Below are 21,639 nucleotides of genomic sequence, written 5' to 3'. Positions count from 1 at the left end.
AACATCATTTGGATACGCTTGTCAGATTATCCTGAAAATAACTAAAAGAGTCTGGATAGACATTTTGTAATAGATGCGTCTGTTACTGGTTGTTCTGATGAACGCGAAATGATTGAGACGTAAGACAAGGAGCTCTTGTACCATGGGAAACCAGTTCACGGCCTTGACCAAATCTGTAGATACCTGATCCTCCCTTGCGGCTTTCCACCTTTCTAAGCTTCCAAAGCTTCCTTATGCTTGTCCTTCGTTATTGGCGAAATTCTCATTGCTCTTTACGACTATCAATTATGTTATTGTCCTAACTCGTTCGGCTACTGTATAGTTAAACATAGAACACGTGTACTGCACTAACTATCTTGTATGGGTCAGTGGTGACATTGTCGCCGTTATCTCTGAGGCTATGTATAACTTTATTGTGCCTAATTTTCTCGTCATCTTTTTCAGGCTACCATCATTATCTAAACCATGCTGTGTTTTCTCCAAGTTATACTTTAATATGTCTGACAGTTCGCGCTATTGAATAACACATTGGGTACTAGTTGGCTGATCATCACAAGGATGAGCAGCGCAAAAACCACACATAGGACGCAGAAAGGTGAGACGAACACAGGCGCTGACTGAAAAGTAACGATTTATTGTTCTGATACCTCAATAGATATACACCAGGCAACAAAAACAAGAAAAAAATTACACCTACATCGCAAACACAGATCAAGCAGGAGCGCTATGATCGCCCAGGTCCCGATAGGAAAAGCAGCTCCTTATCTAGAAGTGCTATGGAAGGAGTGCTTACACAGCGATTTTGCAGGCTCGCAATATTCTGAGCCTTGATAATTTCTCGAGTGCTTTTGTCGCTACACATGCGCAAGACACTTGTGTTACTCAAGCCGGGTGTGCATTTACAATCCCGGCAGTGAATGCCAAGATGGCCTGATATTCGCCCTGTCAGATTGTAATTATGCCCTAGTAATATTTTATTAAGGCATCTACCAGCTTGGCCTACATAGGCACAGCCTCACGACAATGGAATCGAGTGAACTACGCCCTCAGTACAAGTTACGAACCGATCGCGATGTTTTATGTTGCAACCAATCCGTGTTCGGCCCAATTCATTCACACGCTTGCGCATTCTAGTCACGTGATCCAGAGCGGAAAAGATATCAATATCAGCTCTACTATTTTTTTTAGGTTGTGTGAAATTTCATGCGTGTAGGGACGACAGCGATCTTCCTATTCTTGTCTCCTATTTGTGCCTCCTTTTCTCTTTTTAGCTAATTCTCTACCGCAGAGGATACAAGCGTCTGCAGGTATCCAGCCTGCATGCGTCGGCGCGTCTGGATTTGAAAACTATCATGCTTCCTGTAGTCGAATGATTTATTGAGTGCATTGATGAAGCAAGAATTAATGATGCTGCGCTTAATCAACTTTGAGTGCGCTGAATCGAAGGGAAGAAGCGGTTTGTTGGCTCCAGGTTCAAATGCCCAGCACACATGAGTGGAGCCAAAATACAACCCTAATTATCAAAACCTGATGAAGCCATTGATAGGTAATTCGCCGTTGATAATCAAAGAAGCTCTTGTACTTTCAGAACCAGACACGCCGACTAATACAGACTGGATACCCGCAGACGCTTTTATCCTCTGTGGCAGAGAACTTGCTAAAAAGAGAAAAAGAGGCACAAATAGGAGACAAGAACAGGAAGATCGCTGTCATCCCTTACGCGTATGAATTCTCACACAATCTAAGAAAAATGGGAAGAAGAGCTAGTATTGATGTTCCTGTTTCCGCTCCGGATCGCTGACCAGCATGTGCAAGCGTGTGAATGAATTGGGCCGAACATAGATTGGTTGCAATATAAAACATCGCGATCGGTTCGTAACTTGGGCTGAGGGCGTAGTTTTCTCGATTCCGTTGTCGTGTGGCCGTACCTATGTAGACCAAACTGGTAGATGCCTTAATCAAAGATTACTAGAGCATAATTACAATGTGACAGAGCGGATATCAGGCCATCCTGGATTTCACTGCCGCGATTGTAAATGCACACCCGCTTGAGTAACACAAAATGTCCTGCGCAGGTGTAGCGACAAAACCACGCGATAAATTAGCGAGGCCCAGAATATTGCAAGCCTGCAAAATCGCTGAGTAAGCACTCCTTCCATATCCCTTCTAGATAAGGAGCTGCTTTTCCTATCGGGACCTGGGCGATCATAGCGCTCCTGCTTGATCTCTGTTCGCGATGTGACTGTATTCGTTTTCTTGTTTTTGATGCCGGGTGTATATCTACTGAGGTATCAGAACAATAAACCGTTAGTTGTCAGTCAGCGCCTGTGTTCGTCTCGCCTTTCTGCGTCCTGTGTGCAGCTTTTGCGCTGATTTACCTTGTGTTGCGCTATTGATTGTCTTCGATAGTTTTACCAGTTCTATCCTGTCTGTTGCTCTGAAAGCTTTCATACTTCGGCGTTCGTAATTAAATTCTTCATGTGCAAAAATAACTTGCCGATATCCTCTCAAACCGCCTACTTCTACTGTGCAATCAGTAATCATATATTTGAAGGTATCATTCATCACTTTTAAATTATGGCTGTCATCATCATTCAAAGATGAATACCTATACAGTAGTGATATAATGAATTCTTATACCTTCCCTTTCATCTTACTTCTTCGATGGACTTCTTCCTTACTAACCTGTGTCGTTCCATCTTCAAGTCTAGAATAATTACAGACCTTGGCATTCTGTAGTCACTGCACTGCACTTTCTGATTATCTCGATGTACTCCACACTTAGCAGTGTTCGAACACAGTATGAAGAGACGTTTATTTTTTGTGTCTTTTGTGGCTTTTTCGTGTCTATGTCCGGGTTCTTTCGTTCTCTGAAGATTTTCAATGTTCTTAAGTTATTGCGCTCTGCAGTTCGACTGTATTTCTCCTCTGTCAATGCCACCGCCTGTACCAAAGTCACCAACTGCCTGATCTCAAGGATGCTTTTGCTGATATTAGCATTGAAGTCGTTCATGAGAACGTATACTGCGTTTTTACTTTCTTTATTGTCGATTCTACATCTTCGAAGGAGCTTACTTCTGGTCATCATGACTACATGCCGAAGGATAGCCCGGAACAACATTGTTTATTCCGCTTATAAATCTAAATTACGATGCCTGTAACACTTTCAATACTTATTATATAGGATTCATATAAGCAATTCCAATGCATACAAAATGCCGGTTAAGGCAACCGTCAAATCGTTATTCTTCAAGCTACACTCTGGTACTCTGCCCTTAAAAACGTGGCTTAATGATAAAAGTATTATGGTACCTTGAACCCTCAACATCACAATCTGTAAAACGCAGAGACCATCGATCACGTTTTTACAGACTGCTGGGATTCTGTAGTTTTTAGAGTAAAAACAGATAGTCTTTATTCATGGCATGGATATGCTTAGGACATTTATGTGAAACTTCCAGAAGAGACAATTAGTTGCCGGTATAAAATGATTTACATAAATATAATGGTTCCATAAATATAAGGTGGAGACGTTTCAGAGCTGTAGGCTCGCCTACATCCAATTTGGGGCCCCCTGCGGCCTTTCATGGGCAGCCCCAATTGGGCTGATCTTATTTGTACCGCATGGTCCACGAATATATGTTGCATTTTCCCGCAAGTACCCCAAGAAATACCCGTTTGGGCAGCGTGGGGGTGTGCTCACTTTTCAGCCCGGCAGCTAACCATGCGGGACCTATACGGCTTTTGCGTGGGCAGCCCCAATCGGACTAGCCCATGTTCTTTTTGATTTAGGCCCACATTTGCATCGGATCTGCCCTAAATTGGCCCACAAGAGACCGATGCGGGCAGAAGTGGGAAGGAGCACTTGCCTGCCCCGCTAACGGCCATGCGGGTATTATGTAGATTTTTGGTGGGCAGCCCTTTTTGGGGCAGCTAAGAAATTTTTTGCATGAATTCCACATTTCCGTCTGACCGTCCGTCAAGTACCCCTCAAGGGTCCTATGTAGGTAATGTGCGGTCATACCCGTATTTAGCTCCGCCGCGGCCCATGTGGGACCTATTCGACTTTTTAGTGGGCAGCCCCAATTAGATTAGCCCAGGCTTTTCCTACACAAAGCCCAAATTTTTTTTGCATCGGCCCTAAAATTCCCCAAACGGGACCCTTGAGAGCCAGATGTGGGAATATGTACTCAGTTAGCCCTTTCCACGCCTGTATGATGCCCAGATGGAAAAAGAATGGGCAAGCCCAATTCGAGCTTGCTCGCTTGATCCCTAAAGGAGGCCCTCATGGGTATTATTGTGGTTGCTCAATCCCAACTTGCCCATACGGGCCCCAGGTGGGTCTGGCAATGTGTGCCACTTGGGTACTTTCTTCTGTACGCACGAGGCAGTGGAGGTAGCTGTGCTACAGAGCCAGTAGCAGGCCCGTGCATTTTTTTCCTTCTTACAACCACAGCAACAACAAGGCACTACCCTTTTTTGCACTTCAATATTGCCATCTGTCTTGTGTTAATGCGACAGGGTTTCTATAATAATCCATTCAGACTGTTACCTAAAGCTGACAATATAAACCTCGAGCAGTTGCGTCTCACTCCAAAATGGTGATAAAAGCTGTGTGGAATGCGTGAAAACAATGTAATTTATATAAATTGACAGTGTGGAAACGGGTATCTAGTTGCGTGCATGGCATTAGCTAAAGTATTGCTTGATAGGACTAACAGCGTTTTGCTATATATGGTACAGGCACTGTTATGAAGACAGTATCCTTTATTGCACTTGAATATATATTGCAACTGCTTTGTGTTAATTGTATATATCATCATTACTAGCAGTCAATTTTTTTAGTGAATGTAATGGTAAATGTTGATGTACTTCCTTGGCTTGAGGTATGTTATGGGCAGTGTCGCCTGTTCCTAAACGTGTACGCTTTCTGTTGTCGTGTTCTGTGATCCCACACGTCAATGTATAACATCAAATAAAACTTTTGTTAAACAAATGTGACAGGGTTTCTTTAATACTTTTTCAGTCTGCTGCCTGAAGCTGAGATATACACCCCAAACAGTTGCGTTTCAAGCCAATATGGTGATAACAGCTGTGTGGAATGCATGAAAAGAATATCAGTTATATTACTGCGACTTTGTGGAAAGGGGTATCTTGTTGCATCCGTGGCATGAGATAAACTATGCTTGATAGGAGTAACAGGGTTTTGTGGCATAATGTACAGGCACTATTATAGAGACGGCGCCGGACTTTATTGCACTATAACTATGCTTGCTCCTTGCTGAGAAATCTCAAATTCTTGATTGTGGTGGTGCGGATGATCGCGCCCTGGCGTCTGGCCCACTGCCCGGCGTCCGGGGCTCATCCTCCTCGGCGGGCGCTCTCTTCAGGTTCGACTGCCCAGATTCCGCCAGCTGTCATTCCCGGTGGTCCTGCTGCCCCTGAGTGCGAGGCCCTGGCCCACTGCCCGGCGTCCGGGGCTCATCCTCCTCGGCGGGCGCTCTCTTCAGGTTCGACTGCCCAGATTCCGCCAGCTGTCATTCCCGGTGGTCCTGCTGCCCCTGAGTGCGAGGCCGGGCTATCTGCCTGGCATATTGGTCCCGGGAAGATGGACCAACCGCCACCAAGTACTAGGCCTTCCAAGGCACAGTGCTTCGAGCCAGTTCCGGCAGACGACCTGACTGATGCGTTTAAGAAGGTTGTCGGTGTCGGGGCGCTCCAGTATTTGCAGCAATCGCCAGTGTTTTTTGTCATCGTTTTCAGGCTGCCGCCGTGCGTCGGCGACGATGTCCTGGCTGCAGCTCTGGCGCCATATTGTAAAGTGCGGGCAATCATGGACCACGTGTTCAAAGAAAAAAGCCACATCCGCAATGGGTGCCGACTTGTGAAGTTGGACATGGCACGAGCACCTCCGAACTTCCTCTCCGTCGTGGGCCACCGCGTCATGCTGAAATATCGCGGCATGAAACGAGTCTGTTCGCGGTGCGGACAGGAAGACCACAAGGGCGCTGCTTGCCGGGCGACCACGTGTGGGCGATGCTCCACGTACGGACATGAGAAGGGGGCCTGCAACGCTTGCAAGCGTTGCGGAGGTCAGCATGTAACATCGTACTGTGTACTGCCACGGTCGTACGCGAACGCTGTTGCTTTCACTGCGCGCTCCAAGGCCCCTTCCAACGAGGCTGACATCCAGCAACAAATTTCCCCTGTCCCTACCATCACGAAAAATGAGGAACAGTCGACGGACGCCTCATCAGTGGAGATCGCCGAATAACGATCAAGTAAGGGCGAGGCATCCTCATTAACCGACGGATGAAACACATCGCACTTTCAGTCCCCTCTGGCCGAGCAACTCAGCATGGAGGAGTCATTTTCAGATGAGCCCAGTGCAAGTGAGCACAGCAGAAAAGAGGTGATCGCGAAGTCGTCTCCTACATCTGAATCGGACGACATCTGACGCGGGACCAATAATGAACGCCAACTCTATGAGGACATGGCGGGTGCCTCAGTTCCACTCACATTGTGGTGGTCCCAATTCCACAATTGTAGTGTTCCGCGCTACGAGCGACCACACGCACGAAACTGCAGGCGGATGATTGATTTATAGGAAGTGAAAGGCGCGGTTACTGTCTCACTTACTTTCGGGGGACACCTAAACCACATCATAAGGGAAGCGAGCAAGGCGGGAGTGAAAGTGGAAAGCGAGAAATAGTAGCTATAGTAGAGGGCTACGGAGTAATTTCGACCACCTGGGGATCTTTAACGTGCGCTGATATCGCACAGCACACGGACGCCTCCTCGTTTCGTCTCCATCGAAACGCAGCAGCCGAGGTCGCGTTCGAACCTGGGTACTCCGGCACGGGTGTCTTAGCACTGCACCACCCCGGCGGGCATAGAAAAAAACTGATTGATTTATAGAAAAGAAGAGGCACACTAACTGCCTCACTTGTTTTCTGTAGACACCTCAACCGCGCCGTAAGGAAGGGTGGAAGGTGGGAGTGAAAGTGGAAAGAGCAGCCGTAGTGGAGGGCTACGGAGCAATTTCGGCCACCTGGGGATCTTTAACGTGCGCTGACATCGACCCGGCCCTACGGGGCTGGGACGGTAGGTCAACACCGAATTTTTATCTGTTGTAGGCTGTCATTGCACCCGCCACCACTTAGGCGGTGGCCGATGGCTGTTGCGGCGCGCGTCTTTCTCTCTTCTTTTTCTTTCTTTATTTTCTCTTCTTTCCGCACGAGGCAGCGGAGATGGCTCAGCTACATAGCCAGTAGTAGGCCCGTGCATTTTCTTTTCCTTCTTCCTACTGCCACAACAACAACAACGCTGACATCGCACAGCACACAGACGCCTCTTCGTTTCGCCTCCATCGAAACGCAGCCGCCGAGGTCTGGTTCGAACCCGGGTACTCCGGCACAGAACACTGTCATCGCCATGCAGAAATGGGAGGAGGGGGTCCCCCCTCTTTCTGCGTGACGGCGAGGGTGCTTTCCGGTTGCCGAAACGCCGGCTCGCTGTCAGCGGATCACGGTGCGTTCATTCCGTTCTCACTCGTTCACTCGCTAGTGGCGTCAGCGGCATTAGTTAGTCGCTGCTATCTGTTCGTCGCGGAATGTTCCTATGGGCCCACGTGCTGCTTCTTGCAACCTCCCGATAACGCAATTACTCTCTTCTTTTCTCCGACCACAAAGCTTCTTTCGTGACAGCCAAGAACTGCTAGTGGAGTGTTTCTTGATGGAATACGTGAGAAAAATTAAAAACGTTGTCTGTAATTGCAGATACGTGTCTTCCTCCAACTCTTTGCCTCAATCTATCGAAAAGGTGAAACGGCTGATAAGCTGCGCTCAGATTTCGCATTAGGAAGTAACGTAATTGTGGGTAATTTTTGTAATTCTTTCAGTCTGCTGCCTAAAGCTGGCAATGTACTCCCCAACATTTGCGTCTAACTCCGAAATGGTGATAACAGCTGTGTGGATTGCATTGAAGTAATGTAATTTATATGATTCCGACTTTCTGGAAATGGGTATCTTATTGGGTGCGTGGCATTAGCTAAAGTAGTACTTCATAAGCGTAACAGCATTTTGCGGCATTAAACAAAGAGACTATTGGCATTACACAAAGGCGCTATTGGCATTAGACAAAGGCACTATTATGGAGAAGGCACTACCCTTTATTCGATGGGGCTGGGGCAGGTAGGTCACCGCCGCTTGCGGCGGGGGCCAGCCTGTCACCTAATTTTTATCTGTTGTAGGCCGTCATTGCACCCGCCACCGCTTCGGTGGTGGACGACGGCTGTTCTTGCGACGCGCGCTTTTCTTTCCCTCTTCCTTTTCTTTTATTGCGAAAGCAATACTACTTTCACTATTCAGCCCTTCGCGTAGAGAGGCGGTAGCTACCATTGGCTTTTAGCGTGACCTTTGGCGCGCCGCCAAGCACAGCGGCGCGCGAACAGCAGCCCCAACTGGCGCCGTCAACTCGCGAGGCGGTAGCTACCAAACGCAACCTAACTCCCGCTCCCACCGTGAGGGAGCGCTACAGCCGGAGTGACGTCATCCCACCTGCAACTGCGAGCGCGAGGGACGGTAAGACGCCCGACTACTGTGCCGGAGTTCCCGGGTTCGAACCCGACCGCGGCGGCTGCGTTTCGATGGAGGCGAAACGAAGTGGCGTCATGTGCTGTGCGATGTCAGCGCACGTTAAAGATCCCCAGGTGGTCGAAATTACTCCGTAGCCCTCCACTACGGCTCCTCTTTCTCTCTTTCCACTTTCATTCCCACCTTCCTCCTTCCCTTACGGCGCGGTTCGGGTGTCCACAGAGCAAGTGTGACAGTTACTGCGCCTTTCCCTTCCTTTGAACCAATTTTTAAGAGGACCCCCGGCTACTAAGGAGGAGAACGAGATCAAACAGCAAGGACTGCTACCACTTCACAGCCAAAGTGGAAGACTTGCCAGGGCTGGAGGAAGGAGCCACCGCCAACTCTACGCGACGCCGCTCGAGCTCCGGAACCGGGGGCGATCCAGCTCTGGACGAAGGCGCTCCAGTTCGAGGACCTTGGCTGACTCCTCCACGGCCAGCAGCTCCGGGTGCTTTACACGGGACCGCAAGACGTCGTGGGGACCACCTGCACGCAGACGCAGTCCGAGCGGAGATCGAAAATCGGTAAGCTTCACAGTTAGCAGTTCCCAGGTAAATAGGGAGGCAGACGAGAGAACTTAAAAACTAGAAAAAGAGAATCGAGAGCTCAAGAGCATGCTCAGCACGTTCACTACAGAGATTCAAAATTTAAGAATGGAAAAGAGTACCCCCCTCCTCCACAGAGGAACCAACTGGTACCCCAAAAACAGGTACAGAAACAGATGCCCTCTCCCCCGCCTACAAAGGTCGTAGTCGCGCGCCCTGAGCCGAGGGATAACGAAGAGGAGAAAATGGTTACTGAAACAATCAGGCCACCCCGCAAAAACGTAAAGGGGGCGAAACGGATCCGCTGGTGGCATTAGAAAGGAGACTGGACGCTAAATACGAAGCAAGATTTGAAAGATTCGAGACCCTCCTCACCCAATTAATGGGTGCGGTAAATCAAATGCAGACGCAATTCACCGCGATACAGAATGCCTTCACCGAGAGGCTAACTATATTAGAAAAGACGGGGACCCAAATGCAACAAAATGGACCGGCGCAGTAAAAATGAAGACTCTGGCGTGGCAGCGGAACTGCCGCGGCTTCCAACGAAAGCGAGCGCTCTTGTAACAGCACTTAGAGAAGAGCGAAGAAAAACATTTAGCTATAGCCCTTCAGGAAACAGAAAAAGGTCTACCAAAATTATCGGATATCAGGCGTTCCACGGTGACCGGGGAGAAAAATCCCGCGTCTCCACGCTAGTTAAAAGACACATAGCGGTAGTCGAGCATGAGGTCAACTCGCGAGACATCGAAGCTGTATTAATAGAAATTATCACTGGTCGCAAGAAAGAGGCTAGTCTCTTCATCTTAAACGTGTACCGCACCCCCCAGCAGAGAAAGGTACGTTTCCGCGCCCTCTTCCGCAAGCGATCAAAACAGCAGGAAACAATACTCTTGTAATTCTAGGAGACTTCAATGCCACCCACCAAGAATGGGGCTACAATAGACACGACCCCAAGGGTAGGCAACTGTGGGAGGACATACATGAGCTCGGCCTCACCCTCCTGACGGACCCTAGCTGTCCGCTCAGGACGGGAAACAGCGTCTGTGCAGACACCACCCCGGACCTTACCCTAGGAAAAAACACGGGAGACGCAGTCTGGAAAAACACAGCTCAAAATTTAGGCAGCGACCACTTTGTTCTGGCTCTCACCCTCAGCAAGGGCGTCAAAACGCGTCGCCTCAAAAAACCCAAAATCACCGATTGGGACAGGTTTAGGCAAATCAGAGAAAATTGCGGATCGGGAGATGAAATCCAAAACATAGGGCAATGGGCAGAGAGGCTTAAGAAACAAGTAGAGAAAGCAACCACGACCCTACGGGAGGACGATGCGCCGGTGACGGTTGACAGCAAACGCCTTCATATGTGCAAAGCAAAATGCGGCATGGAGAGGCGTCCCCGGTCGCAAAGATGGAACAGGAACCTTAGGCAAAGGATAGCAATATATAACAAAGAGATTGAAGATTACGCAGTAAAACTATGCGAACAAAACTGGTGTAGTAGGTGTGACGAGATGGAAGGGAACATGAGCCTTGCTAATACGTGGAGCCTACTCAGATATCTACTTGATCCTGACAATTCGAAAACTCAATCGGGCATAAGACTGACGAAAGCCAGACACGCGTTTGAGGGCACGGACGGGGAACTCATGGCGAAACTAATTAACATGTACGTAGGCGACACACAAACCTTACCCCTGTCAGATTACGAAGGACCCTTAAACGAGGCCCTAGACGCGCCGATCACGGAGGCGGAGGTTCGCGCCGACATATTAGGCCTAAAAACAAAATCGGCTCCCAGCCCAGACGGAATCACAAACAAGGTTCTCCGAAATTTTAAGATAATTCCATCCGCACGCTCACCAAATACATGAGAATCGTGTGGGACAGAGGCTGCCTCCCACAACAGTGGAAGACGGCAAACGCAATCTTGATACCGAAACCAGGCAAACTCCCTAAACTAGAGAACTTACGACCAATCTCTCTAACATCCTGTATAAGGAAATTGATGGAGCGGGTAGTCCAAACGCGACTAACGCGTTTCATGGAGCTTAACGACCTGTGGCCGCACGAAATGTTTGGGTTCTGGCCCGGCCTGTGCACACAGGACGTAATGCTCCGCTTGAGACACGACATCATAGAAAGCGAAACCAGGGACGCGAGGGTACTACTAGGTCTACACTGGACAAAGGCGTTCGATAACGTAAAACACGCGGCAATTCTTTCTGGCCTCCAAGAATTGGGGGTCGGAAAGAAAACGTACGACTACGTAAAAGACTTCCTGTCGGGTAGAACGATAAAGATAAAGTTTCAGGACATTGAATCCTCCACCGTCAAACTAGGAAGCAGGGGTACGCCACAGGTTTCGGTGCTGTCCCCGTTCCTCTTTAATGTTGCCATGCGAAACCTCCCGGCAGAACTGAGGAAGGTGGAAAACTTGAAATTCAGCATGTACGCGGACGACACAACCTGTGGGTCCCCCCAGGGGAGTGACGCGAGCATCGAGGAGCGCTTGCAAGTGGCGGCGGACACCGTGGTGTCCTACGCGGCCGAAAGGGGCCTCTCGTGCTCTCCACAAAAATCGGAACTGTTTATCTACAACCCGAAGGCGATCAGGTGTAAACGCCAGATAAACATCAGCGTAACAGTAGACGGCCAAATAGTTCCAAAAGTCGAACAAATTAGGATCCTGGGGCTGTTTCTACAAGCAGATGGGTACAACGATACAGCGGTAAAGAAACTGAGCTTGTAAGCCACGCAAGTCACGGGTCTGTTAGGAGAATCGCACTCCAGGGTCGGGGCCTTAAGGAACAGAGCCTCCTGAAACTAATGCAGGCTTACATCATTGGCCGCATATGTTACGCCACACCATTTCTAAACATTAGATCAGACGAAAAGCAGAGAATAGACGCACTTATCAGACGATGCGCGAATAGGGCTCTGGGACTACCCATCTCGACCTCGACTGAACGCCTCCTCGAATTGGGGGTGCACAACAATTGGACGGAACTAGCGGAGGCTGTGCGCATGGCGCAACTAGAAAGATTGAGCAGAACCACCACGGGCAGAACCATGCTCGGCTGGGTGGGACTGCAGTCAGATAGAGGAACAAGCCACAAAGTAGACATTCCACGAAAGTGTCGCGAATATATAATGGTGCCCCCCCCCCCTACCTAAAACATGCACCCTACGTACAACAAGGAGAGGAGACAAAAGAGGCCGAGACACTCGCAAAGAAAGCGAGGAAAATGAAGCCGGGGGAGGTCGCCTCCGTGGACGCGGCTAGCGGGAAGTCGGGGGCAGCGGTGGCTGCGGTCGTCAACGGCCGCGGCGTGCCCGCCGCAGCCGCGTCCGTTAGAAGCCGAAATGTAGACACGGCTGAAGAAGTTGCAATAGCGCTCGCTTGCGTTGGAACGGAAGCCAGCATAGTTATTAGTGACAGCAATACAGCTGTCTGGAACTTTGGAAACGGGAGGGTCGCGAAGGAGACAGCCAAACTTTTAGAGAAAGGAAAACTTGAAAGATTCGAATTATTTGGACCCCCGCGCACGCGTCCGTCCCCGGCAACGAGGCGGCGCACGAGCTAGCCCGAGCTCTCTACTTCCGGGCAGCCGTATATCCGCCTGATTGCGATGGGATGAACGAGAGGCTGCAAACTTATAAGGAAATCTTAGAACACTACAGACTTAGCAGAAGGTCCCTGTCACCACCGGACCGAACGCTGACTAACAAGGAGGCCGTCGCTTGGCGGCGCTTGCAAGCTGGGAATTTCCCAAGTCCCGTCTGGCTTTTCCACACGCAAGTGGAGGAAAAGGCGGACGATAAATTCGAAACCTGCGGAGAAAGGGGTACTCTGGATCACATAATCTGGCAATGCCTTGATTCCCCTGGCGCCAAGGAAAACATAAATAGTAGAGAAGCCTGGGAACTGCTACTGCGGAGCGAGTCCCCCGCCAACCAGCAGTAAGCTATCCGCCTGGCGGCTGAAGCCGCGAAGAAACGCCGTCGCTTCGCCTGTCTTTAGTCGCGGAGGCCCCGGCCTCCGTCCCATAGGCCTGCGTGCCAGGGGCGTGGAGTAGGGGGCCTCCTACATCGCTGGAAAAATAAAGTTCATAACAACAACAAAAACAACACAAACAAATTGGAGGCTTATCAAGGTTAAGCCCAGTGGATGCGAAGCATGTTAAGCAGCTGCCTCAGTGTGGATGGGGCTAAGTAACGGAGACGTGGTTTTAGGTTAATCGTCGTAGGCATCTTGACCGCATACACGCCCGGCGCAAAGACGCTGGCGCGGTTGCGGGCGCAGAGACTGACGCGACGGCGGGCGCGCGCCGCTTCATCCCTGGCGTGACGTCACATATCACGTGATGCAACGATGGTGGCGCCGCCGCCGCGTCGCGCGCGATGGCGCGAACCGAAGCGCGGAGGCCTCCGCCGGGCGACGTCCGACGCCGCGATATGAGGCCCCATCTGATTGATTGATTGATTAAAACTTTAATTTCCACTGATTTAGGAGGCCCCCGACTCCCCGCTCCTGGCACGCAGGCCTGATGAACGGGGGCTGGAACCTCCGCGACTAAGGACTGGCGAATATACATTGGTTATTCGCGGCCTCAGCCGCCAGGCGGACGGGCTTCTGCTAAAGATGAGGAAAACAAAGAAAAAGATAAAGAAATAGAAAAGTTAAGAAAGGAAGTTGCGGAACTGAGGGAGATAGTTAAGAAACTCACCCAGGACCAATACCAATCCAAATCACAGCCAAATTCCGGGGCTCCCCCGCCTCCACAGGCTCCCCCCGCAAAACAAGTAGCCAAACCGACAGACACCTCCACCTGCGACGCCAAAGGTGCTAACACCACCCGCGGCGTCAGACACGGAGGAGGATGCAATGATCACTGAACAGTGCAGGCCACCTCCCCCGCAGAAACGAAGAGGCGGGGACACGGATCCGCTGGCGGCAATAGAGCGTAGACTAGACGCCAAATACGGGGCGAGACTCGAGCGGCTCGAGACAGGCATGACCAACATCATAGGCGCCCTGAACCGAATTCAGGAACAATCTAAACAAACGCGGCTCTTGCTGCTATGGCAGAAAGGCAAACAGTGAGAGAAGGGATACTTGACCAATTCCAACATGGGCAAAACGCAACCAAAGATTAATTCGACGGTATGGCAGTGGAACTGCCGAGGATTCCCGCGCAAGCGAGCGTTAGTGCAACATCTCCAGCAAATAGATGAAAAACCTCTAGCCGTAGCCCTACAGGAAACTGGCAAAGGAGTAATTAAATTATCAGGATATCAAGCGTTTGCTAGTGGCCGGGGAGAAAAATCGCGGGTCACTACATTCGTCAAAAGGAACGTAGCGGTGATCGAACATTAAATTAGTTCTCGCGACATTGAGGCGGTTTTCGTTGAAATCATCACGGGCGGGAAGAAGGAACCCAGTATTTTCGTCCTAAACATATATAGCTCTCCTCAGCAGCTCAAAGTTAGGTCCAAGACATTATTTCGCAAAGCAATGAAGGCAGCCGGAGCTAACCCCCTGCTAATTGTAGGAGACTTCAATGCCTGCCACCAAGAGTGGGGATATAATAGCCAAGATCTGAAGGGCAGGCAGTTATGGGAAGATTTTCACGAGTTAAACCTCACCCGAGTTAAACGAGGGTGGGAAACAGTGTGAGCAAAGACACAACCCCAGACTTAACATTTACCAAAAACATAGAGGAGCTTAGGTGGAAGAACACTGTCACGAAATCGGCGCCCATTTTTATCAAGCCGGTACGGCGCGAGGCCCGCACGGCGTCGCGTGGAAGGCATGGAGAGAAAAGCCCCTTCCCCGCGCGGGAGAGCGCGTAGCTTTGTACGCGTTGCCGTCACCATCTTTCCCATTGCCCGGGGAGGACGGTGGTTCATTGGCCAGGAATGTGCCAGGCCCTTCGAGAACTTTCTATGAGACCTGGCCAATGACGACGCGCGGCTCAACGGGAGGAGAAGAGGGAGCTATAACCAGCGAATCTATGTGTGTGTGCGCGCTAGCTTTGACGCGTGCTAACAAACAGACGCGGCGCGCCCTATTTAAAGAGACCGCGCCGCTTGATGAGTCAGTCAGTCAGTCAGTTCGTCAAGTGTTTTGCGACGTGCTCGCCTGTGCTTCGACTGGACTCCCGGGGATCACCCGCTGCTGGCAAGCCCACGGACTTTCAAGGGAGCGGCGCTCGTCTCGCATGGCGGCCACATCGTGACTCTTGAGGCGTCGGACTGCAACAGTGCCCGGTGAACAATTTGGTGTTTGTTTATACTCTCTCGTGTTTCATCTGTTGTAAAGCCTCTGGGTTATTGAATCATTCTGTAGTTGCATGCTTAGCGTTTGTTATTCTGTGAACCTCTCGTCTGTGCATTTCAAGTGATCTTGTGTGTTCCTTTGTATCGTCTCTTGCTGTGCATAAATTGTGTTTTGTTTGTTACTTCTGACTCCGATCCTTTCTCTGGTTTGAACCGGCGACCGCTGGGCATCAAACGACCACCCCCTTCTGTCACTACAAGGTAGTTGAATTCCGGCTGAGCTTGCCACGCAGGTCGAGGGCATCTCCTTTGCGACCGGAACAGCTACTCCCACTCACTCTAAGGGTGTTAGGGAGTGTGCGCACCGTTAAGGGCGCATCGTTAATAATACCCCCATAATTATTAACGGGTGACAATTATTCTGGCATCCGCGACAGGACGTTTGGTGCACTCAAACTCAGAGGACGGAGAACGAGTTAGAAGAGTTTACGAAGAGGTCGTAAACAGAGTGCCAGCAGAGCGATAGCTAGAGGTACCGCGCTGAAGCGGTTGTGTAAGGTCCATTGAGGGTGCTATGTGTTAGCATTAGGCAGTTCAGATTGAAGATGAATCTCAAGGAGATTATTGCGTTGGGCTTAGAGAAAGGTCTAAAAGGAGCTGAACTGCGGGAATGGGTGGACCGAAAAGAAAGAGAGGTTCGAGAAGAGGCTGAGAAAGAAAGAGAGAGGCAAAGAGAAGAACGAGAGAAAGAATGGCTCAGGAAGCAAGCAGAGGCAAAGAGACAAGAAGAAGAAAGAGAAAAAGAATGGCTCAGGAAGCAGGCAGAAAAAGAAAAAGAATTCTTAAAAGAGAGAGATATCCTTCTCAAAAAGCTGGCTGAAGTTCGGCGTTTGAAAGGTATTACCGAGCCTTCGGAGGTTAACTTTCCTTATATTAGAAAGTACAGTGAACCAAGCGATACATTGACAGCCACAGGTACTGTAGAAACTGGCTCCAGCAGCCAGAATGAGGTTGTGGACCAGCGTGTTCCTGCAACAGAAACTTCAGATGACCGAACTGAAGTTCAGAATTCTCAGAAAAAAGAGATTGTGCCCTCCGAGACGACAGGTTGCAGAGAAGCTGCAACGGCAGATGTCGAGCCAGAAACCTCATTCTTGTTTTCATCGCCTGAGGATGAAGAAGAACCGGATTGTAGCTCCTATTTAAATGACACCATGGCTGAGTGCATGAGTGACCGGGATGAGGAGCTTTCAAATAGCAGTGGACACGAAAGCTTGGATGAAGGTGGCAGTGCAGATCCTAACCTTCAGGATTCAGAAATGGAAGAAAGTGAAGACTGCACGGCAATGAAGGAATTCATGGAAACATTTAAGGAAGAAGAATTAATTAAAAGTGAGGAGAATGAGTCTCTATTTGAAAATGAGTCCTGCTTCAAGAAAATACGACTGAAGGTCGTAAAGAGAAGAAAGAAAATAAAAAGGATTGATGGAGAACAAAGTTCTCAAAAGGAGCGTGACAGGGAAATGTCTCATAGAAAAAGAAGGAAGAAGCGGCTGAACAACTGGATGCGCAAGCGCATGGAGAGCAGCCCCGATCGAGAAAGAATGAGACGGCCTGCTCGAAGCGCCGCTAAGCAAGGTAGAGTTAGTTCTGGCCAAGCTTCCGATCGGAAAACAGAACTCAAGAGTAGAGGGAGGAGCGAGACAAAATCGCGGATGAGAAATATCATTAGAACCAGAAAAAGAGCCAGGACACGGCTAAGAAAGAAGCACCAGTGCTTCGTAAGAAAGAGAACTGGCGCGCTAGGTAGTTTGAGAGGATCTCACCTGTTCGAAGGAAGAGCCACAAGCCGTTTTTGGAAATATAGGCGAAAGCATACCTTAGGTTTGTGCGCTTCATATTTGAATAACTGTGCGTTTCTGAGTTGTTGATTCCTATGTATATCCGAGAACAGTGTGTTGCTACGTTTGTGAATTTCATGGCCTTGATGTGTGAATTTTGTAATGTGTTATTGCAGTTTGTGAAATTTGTGCAAGGTGTGTGATGTGGACATTTGCCCCATATAATTGTGAGCGCATGCATGTGCGCGCGATGTTCGTGGTTGTTGTGAATATTGTGGGACAATATTCTTTAAGGGAGGGGCAGTGTCACGAAATCGGCGCCCATTTTTATCAAGCCGGTACGGCGCGAGGCCCGCACGGCGTCGCGTGGAAGGCATGGAGAGAAAAGCCCCTTCCCGGCGCGGGAGAGCGCGTAGCTTTGTACGCGTTGCCGTCACCGTCTTTCCCATTGCCCGGGGAGGACGGTGGTTCATCGGCCAGGAATGTGCCAGGCCCTTCGAGAACTTTCTATGAGACCTGGCCAATGACGACGCGCGGCTCAACGGGAGGAGAAGAGGGAGCTATAACCAGCGAAGCTATGTGTGTGTGCGCGCTAGCTTTGACGCGTGCTAACAAACAGACGCGGCGCGCCCTATTTAAAGGGACCGCGCCGCTTGATGAGTCAGTCAGTCAGTCAGTCAGTTCGTCAAGTGTTTTGCGACGTGCTCGCCTGTGCTTCGACTGGACTCCCGGGGATCACCCGCTGCTGGCAAGCCCACGGACTTTCAAGGGAGCGGCGCTCGTCTCGCATGGCGGCCACATCGTGACTCTTGAGGCGTCGGACTGCAACAGTGCCCGGTGAACAATTTGGTGTTTGTTTGTGTACTCTCTCGTGTTTCATCTGTTGTAAAGCCTCTGGGTTATTGAATCATTCTGTAGTTGCATGCTTAGCGTTTGTTATTCTGTGAACCTCTCGTCTGTGCATTTCAAGTGATCTTGTGTGTTCCTTTGTATCGTCTCTTGCTGTGCATAAATTGTGTTTTGTTTGTTACTTCTGACTCCGATCCTTTCTCTGGTTTGAACCGGCGACCGCTGGGCACCAAACGACCACCCCCTTCTGTCACTACAAGGTAGTTGAATTCTGGCTGAGCTTGCCACGCAGGTCGAGGGCATCTCCTTTGCGACCGGAACAGCTACTCCCACTCACTCTAAGGGTGTCTGGGAGTGTGCGCACCGTTAAGGGCGCATCGTTAATAATACCCCCATAATTATTAACGGGTGACAAACACAGAGCTCAACTTTGGAAGCGATCATTACGTCCTCGAAATAAAGCTTACACGGGGAGTCAAAGTAAGACGAGAAAAGATCATCAGCGCATTCGAATAGAAAAAATTCAGACAAATTAGGGAATCTGCAAACCTGGACGAAAATATTGAAAATATAGACGATTGGGCAGAAACCCTCATGCACCACGTTAAATCCGCTACCATTACCCTTGAGGCCCCATCTGCAGCCGGTGTGACGTCATCACGTGACGTCACATCATGTGATCTCACTTCGAGGTTAATGGTGGCCACCGCCGGGAGGCGACCGACTGCGCGATATGAGGCCCCATCTGCAGCCGGTGTGACGTCATCACGTGACGTCATGTCACGTGACCCTACTTCAAGGTCAATGGTGGCCACCGCCGGGCGTGCGCGGAGGCCCGAAACCTATGTTAATATGCTTCGCATAAAACAGGGCCCCCGACTCGCGAGGCGGTAGGTACCAACCGCGGCCTAACTCTCGTTCCTACCGCAGCTACTGCCGGGGGCGCAGCGTTGGATACTATAGGAGATGGCCTAGCGGCAGGTGGAACCAACGCAGTCTCTAGGGATGCTTTCATTTCTGATGGCGTAAAGAATGCCTTTGCAGCCGGTGCCGGAGCGACAGTTGTACATTCTGCCTTAACCTTACCCACAACCAAGTATATCGTTGCAGCCACGGCACTCCTTGCCTCGCTACTAGTTATAGATAGAATAACCAGGTAGCACCCCGCAATAAACAATAGTTGAACCATATGCCGTAGCCAGAGTGAATCACTGCATAACCATAAGCATAACCACAAGCACCACAACCAGCTACACCCACAGCTGAACCGAGGCTTAGACATAGCTATTGCTTTCGCAATTACCAGGCTTAACCAAGCTAAGCCACTGCCAATTTTCTCTATTTTCTCTTCTGTCTGCACGAGGCAGCGGAGGTGGCTCAGCTACAGAGCCAGTAGCAGGCCCGTGCATTTTCTTTTCCTTCCTCAAGCCATAACTACACTTTATTGCAATTATTTCCATTTGCCTTGTGTTAATGTGACAGGGTTTCATAATAATTCGTTTAGTCTGCTGCCTAAACTTGATAATGTACACCAGCGGCAGCTGCGTTTCACGCCAGCACGCTGATAACAGCTGTGTGGACTCCATGAAAAAAATGTAATTTATATGATTCCGACTTTGTGCAGATGGGTATCTTGTTGCATGCGCGGCATTAGCGAAAACCTTGCTTGGAAAGCTTAACAGCGTTTTGCGGCATGAGGTAGAGGCACTATTATGAACAAAAACTGCCCTTTATGACACTCAATATTGCCGTCTGCTTCGTGTGCTCTCGAGAGCCTCACGCATGTTTTTTTCGAATGTTTAGTTGTGGGAACAATGTGGCGGCTGGCATGTAGGATGTTTAACGTCCGCATGAACCCCGGCGTCTGACACTCAATATTGCCGTCTTCTTCGTGTGCTCTCGAGAGCCTCACGCATGTTTTTTTCGAATGTTTAGTTGTGAGAACAATGTGGCGGCTGGCATGTAGGATGTTTAACGTCCGCATGAACACCGGCGTCAGGCGCCAGTGTACCCCTTCTGAACACCTTGCCCTTTATGACACTCAATATTGCCGTCTGCTTCGTGTGCTCTCGAGAGCCTCACGCATGTTTTTTTCGAATGTTTAGTTGTGAGAACAATGTGGCGGCTCTCATGTAGGATGTTTAACGTCCGCATGAACCCCAGCGTCAGGCGCCAGTGTACCCCTTCTGAACACCTTGTGTTCAGTGTGGTTCTCTTTGTGTTGTGGCGTCGCAGGTGCCTCGCTGAGGCGCGCCGAACTCCCGCCCGAGCAATGTACCCAGCCTTGCAGAGGCTGCGCCTCGTCGTCTGGAAGTATCTGTCTGGACAGAAACTCACGGCGAGACGCGGTTTTTGCGGCGCTGGCACACGCGCTTCTTATATTTAGTTTATTATGCATATGTAACCTATGATTTATTGATAGAAAGGGAAAGGCGCGGTAACTGTATCACTTGTTTTCTGTGGACACCGCAACCGCGCCGTAAGGGAACGGGGAAGAGGGGAGTGATAGTGGATAGAGAGAAAGAGGAGTCGTAGTGGAGGGCTGCGGAGTAATTTCGACCACCTCGGGATCTTTAACGTGCGCTGATATCGCACAGCAAATGGACGCCTCTTCGTTTCGCCTCCATCGAAACGGAGCCGCTGAGGTCGGGTTCCAACCCAGGTACTCCGGCACAGTAGTAGGGCGTCTTACCACTGCACCACCCCGGCGGGGCTATGTAACCTATAGTGTTTTGTATAGTGCTTTGTTTTGTGAGTAATTATGTATGTATGTATGTATGTATGTATGTATGTATGTATGTATGTATGTATGTATGTATGTATGTATGTATGCATGCATGCATGTATGTATGTATGTATGTATGTATGTATGTATGTATGTATGTATGTATGTATGTATGTATGTATGTATGTATGTATGTATGTATGTATGTATGTATGTATGTATGTATGTATGTATGTATGTATCCAATCTTCTTTATCTTTAATATGACAGGGTTTCTTTAAAAATTATTTTAGTCTGCTGTCTATAGCTAACGATATACACCCAGAGCTGTTGCCTCTTATGCCAAAAGGGTGACAACAGCTTTGTGGAATGCATGAAAATAATGCAAGTTATATTATTGAGATTGTGCAGGCGGGTATCTGGTTGTGTGCTTGGGATTAGTTAAAATCTTGTAAGGCGTAAAAGCGTTTTGTGCTATACGATACAAGAACAATATGGAGTAGGCATCATGGATAAAAGTGGTGAATGGTGGCTGTTCCTGGCCCTACGCTGCTCGGACTGGTAGGTCAACGCCGCTTGCGGCGGTGGCTAGCCTTCCACCGAATTTTTATCTGTTATAGGCCGTCATTGCACCGACCACCGCTTAGGGGGGTGGACGACAGCTATTCCGGCGCGCGTCTTCATCTCCCTTTTATGCGAAGCATATTGCTAGAGGTAAACCACAGCCCTTCGTGACGGTTACACGCCGTGCAAAGAATGTGG

General features: G+C 49.6%; 1 pseudogene; it reads left to right on the top strand.

The window, feature by feature from the left end:
* Positions 1-6,358: 6,358 nt before the first annotated feature.
* LOC146186725 (uncharacterized) overlaps positions 6,359-21,639 on the top strand; it is a 93,572-nt pseudogene continuing 78,291 nt past the window's right edge.

The sequence above is a fragment of the Amblyomma maculatum genome, chromosome 6 (genome assembly GCF_055883805.1).
Source record: "Amblyomma maculatum isolate TAMU_Amacu chromosome 6, ASM5588380v1, whole genome shotgun sequence".
Lineage (NCBI taxonomy): Eukaryota > Metazoa > Arthropoda > Arachnida > Ixodida > Ixodidae > Amblyomma > Amblyomma maculatum.
This window is presented reverse-complemented; position numbering and strand designations above follow the sequence as displayed.